Below are 11,050 nucleotides of genomic sequence, written 5' to 3'. Positions count from 1 at the left end.
CTCTTTTTAAGCACTAAACAAGTGGTCCTTATACATGGACGCATATTATAATCACCTGGGGAAGTTTTAAAACATCGTAACCCCCAGACCCCACCCAAAACCAATTATATCAGAATCATTTGGGTATGGGAGCAGCACCCAGTCATCAGCACTTTTTAAATCTCCCCAGGCGAGTCAAATGTGTGACAGAGTTGAAAAGCACTGTTTTAAGGCCTTAAATTAATAACCTGATTATGGCCTTCATTTCAGTATTAACCTTTTGGGAGAGGCCTTAAGGGGAAAACACCAAGTCCCTGGACAAGGGGAAGACACCAAATCCCTGGACTCAGGCCTCGCATGATTGAGCGAGAGGAACTCTGCTGTCAGACCCTACAATGCACTCTTCAGTGGAAGAGGCTCACACATTCCAAACATACTCCACCAGGTGATGGCCCTTGCTTTTCTTCCGACTACCATACCAAACTGCCAGAAAATGTCATTTCTAGAGGGGAAAGAAGGAATAGAGCCAATTACTTGACTTTAGAAACAGAGAGTCATCCTATTCCTGTTCATTATTGTTACATAAGAAGCAACCCTGTAATTTAAAAGGTGAAAATATCAATTACTTATTTTCATGACAAATATGGAGACAACAGTGCCCTATGCAGCGTTATCCAGGTGGCTCACCTGGCGCTGAATGACTTCACCTAAATAGCTCACTCACATGGCTGGCAAGTTGGTGCTGTGAGTTCCTTTCCATACGGGCCTCTCCATGGGGCACCCTTGGACCTCCTCACAATATCATGCCTGGGCTTCAAAAGAGAGAATTCCAAGGGAGAGAATCTCAAGAGAATCAGACTGAAGATGTATTTTTTTGACCTAGAAATCACATACTGTCACTTTTGCTGTCAATTGCAAGTCTGCCCATATACAAGTGGAGGGAACAGAGATACCATCTCTCAATGGGCGGAGTTTCCAAAACACATAAAAGGAGCAAATGGATGGGAAATAGTATTGTGGCCATTTACCAAAATGCATTCTGTCACATATTAAAAGTTATCCTTTAAATAAGAGGTAAAATTCTACCGTGATTTACAACATTAGCTCTAGGATAAAACTTATAGGTTCTTCTTACTGGATGCAGAAACTTGGTTAAGTTTCTTACCATTTGCTCTCAACCCTGCCCATGGCTTAATTTTCAGTGATAAAATGGATATTCTTCTTAGCTATTAAGAATAGTACCCAGCTCACATACAATGTGATCATAGATCTTTCTTTCCCTGCATTCACTATATACCTATTATCCTGACACCCATACACATTAGCATTTGCCCTATATATATGTGTGTATATATATATACACACACACATATGTATATATAAAATACATTTTAATTAAAATATAAAATTAAAAATATTAAATTAATTAAAATATGAAAACTTAGGGCAAATGCTAATGTGTATGGCTGTCAGGATAATAGGTATATAGTGATCACATTGTATCATTGCAGACTTCTTTAGATTCATCCCGTTTGGAATACTATAGGTTACATGGAGTCTGGATTTCCATTTCCCTCCCCCAGATTTAGGAAGTTTTCCCTGTTATTTCTTTGAATAACTCATAGGGTGCTTTCTGTCACTCTTCTCCTTCTGGAATCACCATGATGCACATATTAGTTCACTTGATTATGCTCCATAAGCCCCACAGGCTTTCTTAACTCTGTTTTATTCTTTTGTCTTTTTGCTCCTCTGACTGGGTCATTTAAAATGACCTGATTTTGAGCCCAGTGATTCTTTCTTCTGATAAAATTTGCTGTTGATGTTCTCAAGTGAATTTTTAAAATTTAGTTATTGTATTTTTCTGCTTAAGAATTTTTGTTTGGTTCTTTTTAATAATTTCTCCTTGTTGATATTATAATTTTGTTCAGGTATCATTTTTCAGATTTTAATTAGCCATCTGAGTTCTCTTGTAACTCACTGAGTTTCTTTAGGATAATTATTTTGAGTCCTTTGTCAGGAAGTTTGTAGATTTACATTTCTTTAAGGTCAGTTACATGAGATTTATTTTGTTCCTTTGGTAGTGTCATATTTCCCTGATGTTTTGTGTTCCTTCTAGCTTTGTCTTGGTGTTGTGCATTTGAAGAAGCAGCCACCTCTTCAAATCTTTACAGACTGGTTTAATCAAGGAAAGACTTGCACCAATCAGCCTAGCTAAAGATTCCGGGAGCCTCTCAAATTTTTTCATGGAAGTACATGCTCCACTCCTCTTCATCCTTCCTGAGAGAGAAGGTTCAGCACTATGTGCCTTTTCTCCCTTCCACAGAGCCTAGGCAGCTTCTGAGAGCCACCAGGGGAGTACACTGAAACGCATGGACATTAGGTACAAACCTCATTTCCCTCTCTCTCTCTCTCTCTTAAAGAAGAAGTCTCTACATTGTATACCCTCTCTTAATCCTGCAATGTCTGGCACACTGCTAAGAGCTGCCTGCCCCCTTGGCCCTAGGTCAGACTGCTGGAGTGCTGGGAGGTTAAGTGCAAGCTTCACTTCTCTCCATTCCTTCTGAAGGAGTAGTTTCGGGATTGTGCACCTTCTTCAAATTCTGCATTGCCATGCAGGCTGCTGACAGCTCCTGCTCCTTTGCTCTGTGGTTAGGTGCCCCAGCTGTTCTAACTATGAAAGTTGCCTCAACACTCTGAGTGAGGGAGACAGGGGTAAATCTCTCAGGGAACACCCCAAAAGGCTAGGGATATCAAAAGCACACTTCACTCACTCTTTCTCTCAAGGAAGAAATAGCAGGCTGAATGAATCTTCCTCAATAATGAGCTGTGCCAGCTTGGAGGAGGGTTCTGACACAGTTGAAGTGAAACTGTTCTTACTAACTGTTTTAAGGTGTTTTTTCTTAGTTATATGCTCACCTGAGGTATGCAACTTCTTAATTGGATTCTGAAATTCACATACAGGCATTTTGGCTCAAATACATGTATTTTGGCCAAAATATCATTGTTTTTATCAGTGTTTCTCTGAGGAGACAAGGGCTTGGACCTCCTGTTCTACTTCTTGCTGATGTCACCACCTGCAATGGTTTAATTTTGATCCTCTGTAGTTGAATGTCAGCATAATTTGATTTCAAAATTTTCATATTTCGATGGAGCTCCTATTTTTGATTGAATAAATATGTATTCTCCATCAAAATGGAGTAAAATTCAGAAGGTCTATGATTTTGAAGCATCTATATATAGTGAAACATTCAAAATAATAATACAGAAAATTTATCTGACATGTTTTGTCTTGTAAAAATACATTTTAGGAAAAAAATGTTTTCAATGGAAGAGAACAGTACTTACGAAAATATTGGGGCTTAAATATTTACATACTTCACTATGAAAAAAGTTATAACTGATGATTCTCACTTTTAGCAATTTTGTCTGAATTACCAAATACCCTAACACCTGAAGAGAGAGAGTTTTCTAAACTAACAATATTATGCTATACAAAGAAATGCCAATTGATTGTGTCAACATTTATATATTTATCATATACATGTTGTATAAGGTCATATAAAATATAGCCTCAAATAAGATGACATGTAATTTTATAGAAAAATAAGACTATATTGAAATTTTAAAATTCAGAAAAATACCAGTAACATGGTATTACAGAATGCTTTGAAACTGATTGAGTTATGGTATATTCCAGGAATAACCAAAGACTATTTTAATCTTTGGGTGAGTAGTTTAAAGAAGGTTTTCTTTAACATGTGTAATTCACATGACTATATGTTACTTTATTCTTCATATATTTCTGTTTGTTAAAATATTTTTGTGAATGTATAGGTCCACAAGTATAATGAAATTAATTTGTAGCCCAGTACATAAATCCTTCAAAAAGTCATATTATTAAAATTACTTGAGCATTGCCTTTTAACTCTCAAAATACCTTTGTTTGTATGATAAATTATAGTCACATTGTTAGTGATTAGTAATTATAATTTCTTATTTTTAAATTTAGTGACCATATACTGTAAATTGGAATTAGTGTGGTACATATATAATTCATAATTGCATCTAAATAAGCTATGATATTTTATCACTCGAAATGGAAGCTGCAGCTGCCAAAAGGTGTAAATATTTTGCACATTACAGTTAGAACGACTTAACTACTACGATATTTCCTCTGTGCTCAAAAACTTCAATTCTTTTTTTCTTCCTAATTTCAAACTCCTCCGTCACCTGGACCAACATTCTGCCTCTCAATTCCCTGGTTTTTAACCTTCCAGCCTAGGATGCCTCACAATCACCTGCCATGTTTGTAAAAATTGTCCATTCCTGGGCCCAACCCCTGAACTGCTGAATTGTGCTTCTAATTCATTAAGTCTGAACTGGAACGCAGGAATTTGCATTTTGGTAGGCTCTCTAGATGATCCTGATACAGTTTTATTATTCAAGGACAAGGCATCACAGTTTGAGGAATACAACTTTAGTTTCTCATCTTCTCCCCATTTCACATGGCTACTACAGTGATTCTTTCAAAATCCAAGTGACATTTCACTGCTGTTGGATTGAGTTCAAAGTTTTTAGTGGTGCATAGAATAATCTTCAATGAAGCGGCCAATGACTGGCTCCCTCCCATCTACCCTGCACCCCTGTATTCAGGATGCATCTGCCAAGGATGTGTGGCATGGTGGCATGAGCTGCTTTGATCTCTGCTGTGCATGCATATGGCCGGCAGAATCCAGCATAGGGCAGAGTTTAGCAAGCCTTTAAAGCTCTCTTACATCCTAGAAATCTCTGCTAACTCTCTGCCTGTTCTTCTGAATACTGTTTGCCCCAAATGGGTTCACAATCTCAGGCAAACAGAGCTGCTGGTCCTCCCTGTTCACTTACCACCAAGTTGCCCCTTTAACTGGCAATGCTCCCAATTAAATGAACCTCTTTACCAATAAGCGGACCCTCAGGGCCCTGAACCAGGAAGTGTGCCCTCACAAGACACTGAATCTGTCAGTGCCTTGTCCTTGATCTTCTCAGCCTCCAGAACTATGAGAAATAAATTTCTGTTGTTTATAAACCTCCTAGCCTATTATAGCAGCCTGAAAGGATGAAGACACCATTTCTGCAGGAACAGTTAAGCTGGAGGGTTTTATGAATGTTCTGCCTGCCCTGGTTGAGCTACTACACTGACAGAGTTGGGAGGCTAGAAATAGCCCTGGGAATAGAGCCACAGGTTCATTCTGTTCTTAACCAAGATCCAGTAGTTCTCATGAATAAGCCCTTCTCAGTAAGTTGCATGCTTTTGATCAGATTCTAGAGTGCTGTGAAATGGTTGTTTTTGACCATTTTGTCCACTGTTAGACTTGCTTTTGGGGGAAAGGATTTGAATTTCCCTAGTAGGAACCACTCCCATAGCAGATCTTAAAGTCCCATGAACTCTTCAGAACAGCTTTTATGTGTGTGCATGCACGCACGCACACACATGCGCACATTCGCACACACATACACACACACACACACACACACACACACCCTGTACTCCCTTGGGCATGGCTATATAATACTATTAATCACCAGCGAAGCATGTGTTTGAAATTAATGTTTCCCCTGGTAGTGGGGATGACCACACAGAAATATTCACCCTCTTCTTGTCCTTGTGACCACCACAATTAATTTGCATGGTGACTGTTCAAGATGAGAAGCATTGTCTATCCCTTTAGTACAAAATTCAAAGATCCCTCGCCCCTTCACCTGATTATAATTAGTAGCACATTCCAAAAGCCTGAGCTAAAGAGTGCCTCCAGCTCACATGAGTTTAAGGGCACTAAAATTGTACCGGCTCAAAGTGTAACAGACCCTCTGCAATACTGCTAGAGCTTCCAGGGTGCTTTGAAATATTTTCCCTTCAAAAAAATTCACGAGCTCACACTGAAAACATTCTGAGAAAGTTTCAACAAAATAAGGATAAAGGATTGTTTAAATATAAAACACTCAAATCTTTTTCACGTATTGTCTAAGCTGATCTGATTAGCTCATGAGAATAACTCCAAACTCTTGCCAGAACATAACAGGTTTTCTACATAGGTCTAGTTGGAAAGAGAAAGAAAAACTATATACAGCTGTTCCAAGGCTGGGAAATGCTGTGCAGATCTGACAGCAGCTGTTTGCATGCCAAATAGTTCCAGCAATTTCTAATTAAATCCAGCTCAGGAGAAATTTTATGATCTGGGTCACATGATTTCTGTCTGTATCTGGGATGCTTTTTCTCCCCCTATTTAAAAGCCCCTCCAGTGAAGTCCGCCTATTTTCTTAATCTTAAAGGGCTAACTAATCTAGAGGCGAAAATATTGTTTTATTCTCTGACGTTAGCATATCCACAGGAGTCCATTGCCAAAGTTCTGCAGGCAGGGGATCTTCAACCTCTTAACTCTAAACACTGAGCAATTGTGGATGAATGGGGTGAGAGTTGCTCCCTCCTTATAGCTCCTTCACGATGTCTATATTCAAAAAGTGAATGGCATGCACATTTGTGCTTTTCCAGCTTTGGCTCAAGACTCCTAACTAATAATCCTAAATTAACCATAAGAATAGGCTGGTATAACATTTTGCCAAACACATTCACGTATATTAACTTGTTTACAATTTAAAGCAATCATGTGAAGGAAGCTGGCCAGATATTATTATCCCCATTTTACAAATCAGAACACTGACTTTCTCGAACACTAAGTTATTCCTGATAAATATTAAGGTCACATAACAGTAGTTGCCAGGTAAGAACTTGGCAGCAGACTTTCCAGTCCCAAGGCCATTGCTGATTCCACATGGCCCACTCCCTCCCTCACCTCATCAGCTGGACAGACATATCCATTGGTTCCTACATTCAAACGGTGTCATTTGAATGTAGGAACCAATGGAACCAGTGTCCCCAAGAGTGTCTATTTATTCTGCAGGAAAATTATCCATATATTTGAATACCTCTGTGACTCAAATTACATTTTTCTATCACTCAACAGAAATGTAACATAGCTTGGTTCTATGTGGGGCTGATATGGATTGATATGGAGGCACGAGACAGATCTGAGAAAGCACTAGCAGCAAACTCTAAGTAGCCATAAATACTTAAAATTAAGTATTCTTGCCTGAATTGCACAAGAGTCTCATTTCTCTGGGACAGAAGTCCCAGAACTCAGCCTATAATGTACATTTTTAAAAGCCCTGAGGCCAATGGACTAAAAGAATCTAAGCCACACTGAAATAAAAATCTGTCTGTGAATAAGATTTTCATTAAGATAAACAAAATAAGAACCCATCACCCTTTGACATGTTTATTCAGACTATTAATGCTTGTTTCCATGTGATACCACATTCCTAGACTATTGGTAAGTGTATGAGGGGCCTGTGGACACTTTAGCCCCATTATTAATGAGATCGACCAATATGAAAATATTTAATGGGACAAAATTTAATGAAAGTACTTGGTTGCCAGCTTATTTGATTGTTTTCTGAGTTTATTACTCAGGGTAATTAATACTAGTTATTGCAACAGATAAACCCACAAACCAGTGACATAATACAAAAAAAAAAAAAGTCAAGTTTTTACTCTCACAAAATGTAATGAAGTTTGGGCAGCTCTGGGTGGGTAATTCAGGGATTCAAACTGCTCCCCCGGGATGTTTTAAAGCACCACATATGGAAGTAGCAAACATCACTTACATGCACATAGCAGTGGCCAGTTTCATTGCCCCAACTACACAGCAAGAGATTTAGGAGAATGTGGTCTTCCTGTATTCCCAGGAAAAGGAAGCAGTATGGGAAACACAGAGCATTCTATGCAACAGGGCTTTCTCTGTAACCACATCATTCCAGAAGTACCAAATACTCTGTTCTGGACAAATATCATAACCTAAGGAGAGGAACTTTGTAACCTTGTCAACAGGAAGGGTCACAAAACTTAGAGGGGCTTCTCTGTTAAAGAGTTACTCTCAAAGCCTTAGACTCCCGCTTATAAAGACTGGGAAGAGACAAGGCCAGGCGTGGTGGCTCACGCCTGTAATCCCAGTACTTTGGGAGGCTGAGGCAGGGGATCACTTGAGTTTGGGAGTTCGAGACCAGCCTGACCAACATGGACAAACCGCATCTCCACTAAAAATACAAAATTAGCCGGGTGTGGTAGCCCATGCCTGTAATCCCAGCTACTTGGGAGGCTGAGGCAGGAGAATCGCTTGAACCTGGGAGGTGGAGGTTGCAGTGAGCCAAGATCGTGCCATTGTACTCCAGCCCAGGCAACAATGAGGCTGGGTAGGCTTAGCTATCCAGACCTATCATTTTAATTTCATAATCCAATAAAGATTTTCTGCCAAAGATCTTTATATATATACTTAATTATTGCTGAACTGACCAGGGGAAGCTTTTTCTGGATAGTTTGAATAACCATCTTGGAATCTAAATTGTCCATGGAATTTTTGATTTTCACAAAGTTCTACTCATGTTCAACAATGTCCAAAGGCATTGAATGAGCCAAAGAACTCTCTCCCTTATAGCACTATTTATTCTTTTTGTGTAAAACACTGATAGTGGATGTACTCCTGTTCTTATGTCACAAGCAGTTATTCATTTTTAACAGCTTTTCTCAGAACTGACCAAGAAAAGATATCAATGTGATAGTGCCTGATTATACTTATCCCTTGGTCCATGTAGATGCCGTTTCTTATCTATGTAGTCATCATTTCATAGACATTAGAATCCTGATCTTCCTGAATTCAATTTTTTTCAAGGCTTAGGAAACCAAGCTGTCTAGGTCAGTTCCAGAGCCTATGCAGTCAAAATGTTTTGTTTTCCAAATTTCTTCTTGTGGAGGACACTACCAGCCTTACACATCCATATCCTGCCCTCTGTTATCCCCATTTCCATGACAAAAAAGTGAGACCTAAAATAATATTACCAGCCTTCCAGAATACATCGAAGAGTGAAGTAGGAATAAAATATGGAATGCTAAATTCCAGTCATACATATTAATCTGTTTTGCAGGTTAGCTGCTCAACTTTTACAATGTGGATGCCTCAGGCTCTTCAGAAATATAGTATGCCTTCAGATTTTAAAATAAATTAAATAAGACCTGTCAGTTCTCAACAGCTCTGATCATATGTTTACTATACATATTTCTTTCCCCAAGGGTGGAACGATGTATGTAAACCTAATAGAAACTGGATTTCAGTTTCTTATAAAGCACAGTCCATACCATGTTAACATAGACAATATCAAATTTTCTCTCATCTCGAAAACATTTCAGATTCTATGGCATATAAGCATGTCAAGAGACAATTTTCTGCCAATATGAGAGAGTTGTACGTTTCACGTTCAAAGTAGAATTTATTATATCTGAAGACAATGCAGTGTAGCCCTGGAAATTTTGAATGTATTACAGACAAAATGAAAGGGTCAATAACGTGGATAGCTGTATCTATTTCTCCACTTTCCAACAAGCATAGTGTCCTTTTTGGCTTAGAAAATTATACATAAGAAACCAAAGAACCCTGTTAGGTCATTTAACTACTCTGCACACATTTCATACACTTTAAAGTTCATTGTATATTTTCTAAAAATAAAGAAAAATCTTACAAGTATCAGAGAGAAAGTGATGTCCAAATTTCTTTTAGTTTTATTTCTTTTTCATGATACATTCAGTTTGATTTATAATATATTAAGAATTAGCACAACTATATAAGTATAGGGCAGGGCAACATTTTCTAAGCTTTTTGTATGGAACACTTAATACCACTAGAAATAGATCCCTGGTCAAAAAAATTGGGCGTGCTTTGATAAATAAAACTGAATAGATTTATTTTATTGAAGGATTTTTCAGAGCCCTTAATAAACTAATATATATCACGGCTCTCAATGCTGAATTGCATTAGAGGAGGAAAAAAAAGGCTCTCCCAAATGTGTAGTCCCAAAATGCTGCCTTTCCTAAACTTACTTGGCCACCATAAACTTTTTTGGCCGACCTCTTTAACATCTTGACTCATACTAGTGTTCTACAGAAGAGAGACTGAAAAAGTTGCAATGGGGACTAAAAACTTCTCTTCAATTTCCTAGAAAATACATCCTTACTGTATCTACACAGTGTTGAAGGACTTTAGAAGCTAAGTGGAAAAAATCAGAACAAATTAGTTCAATGTGGAAGAGCTGTGTAGACACACCAAAAATTTATTGAGTTACTACAGTGAAGTACCAATGCTATATATTTAAAATAAAAACCTAATAAAGAATATAATCTAATTGAGGCAAAATTCAAACTTTAAAAAGTAAAGTAACAAAATAGTTATATGCAAACTAAAATACGTATCTCACACATAACTCCCATTTCTTCCTTTTAAAAATGGTTAGGGAGCCCTCTGCATAGTCTACACTTCGAGCTAGTCACCAAGGGCACAGCAGTGAGTGCACACCTGCAGTTTCCTCTTGCACAAAGCTTTTGAAGGTCCCTGGTGGTGCCATCCAGCCATTGTGTATATCTTTGCTCCTGGCAATATATACCATCAGTCTTACTCTAGGTTTACCACAATTATACTTACCTACAGGAAGAGAAATGAACACTTCTCTTATTCCACATTCTACAATAAGAGAAAACAACATTTTTTACTAAAGAATTATACATATAATTCAGCATGTAATGATTAAATATTTTCTTCTGAAACCTTTTAAAAATACACATGTGGTACTCTCTCAGCAATTATTGCAGTTAGAGCCAAAAATGACATTTTTTATCTTAAGTTTCTGTTGAGTTTACAAAACAACTTTTTGCAAGTTTCCTTTAGACATTTACCATCCAAGAAACCACGAGGCTACTATGCTTAGGAAATGTCACAATATCCCCCAACACCATAAAGGAACTGCATTACTATACTATCTCCAGGCAGAGTCATACATTTTCCAAACAAAACATGAGCTAATCTAGAAGGTTTTTTTTTTCAATATGTAAACTTCCATTTCTTCCATGCTTGCCAGGTTACAGATGGAGCCAAGGAAACTATAATATTAGTGGAATGCAACTTACTTTTGTAATACAGGAAAATGTCATCCT

The 11,050-nt window shown here is 37.9% G+C and overlaps 1 long non-coding RNA gene across 1 annotated transcript in view; it reads left to right on the top strand.

Moving 5' to 3' along the window:
- The first annotated feature begins 277 nt into the window (after positions 1-277).
- Positions 278-11,050, top strand: part of LOC134761482 (uncharacterized) — an 88,778-nt gene continuing 78,005 nt past the window's right edge. Inside the window, exon 1 of the long non-coding RNA XR_010140152.1 lies at positions 278-424. This is a non-coding gene — a long non-coding RNA (uncharacterized LOC134761482). The remainder of the gene's footprint in view (positions 425-11,050) is intronic.

This window comes from Pongo abelii, chromosome 4, assembly GCF_028885655.2.
Source record: "Pongo abelii isolate AG06213 chromosome 4, NHGRI_mPonAbe1-v2.0_pri, whole genome shotgun sequence".
In the NCBI taxonomy this organism is placed as follows: domain Eukaryota; kingdom Metazoa; phylum Chordata; class Mammalia; order Primates; family Hominidae; genus Pongo; species Pongo abelii.
This window is presented reverse-complemented; position numbering and strand designations above follow the sequence as displayed.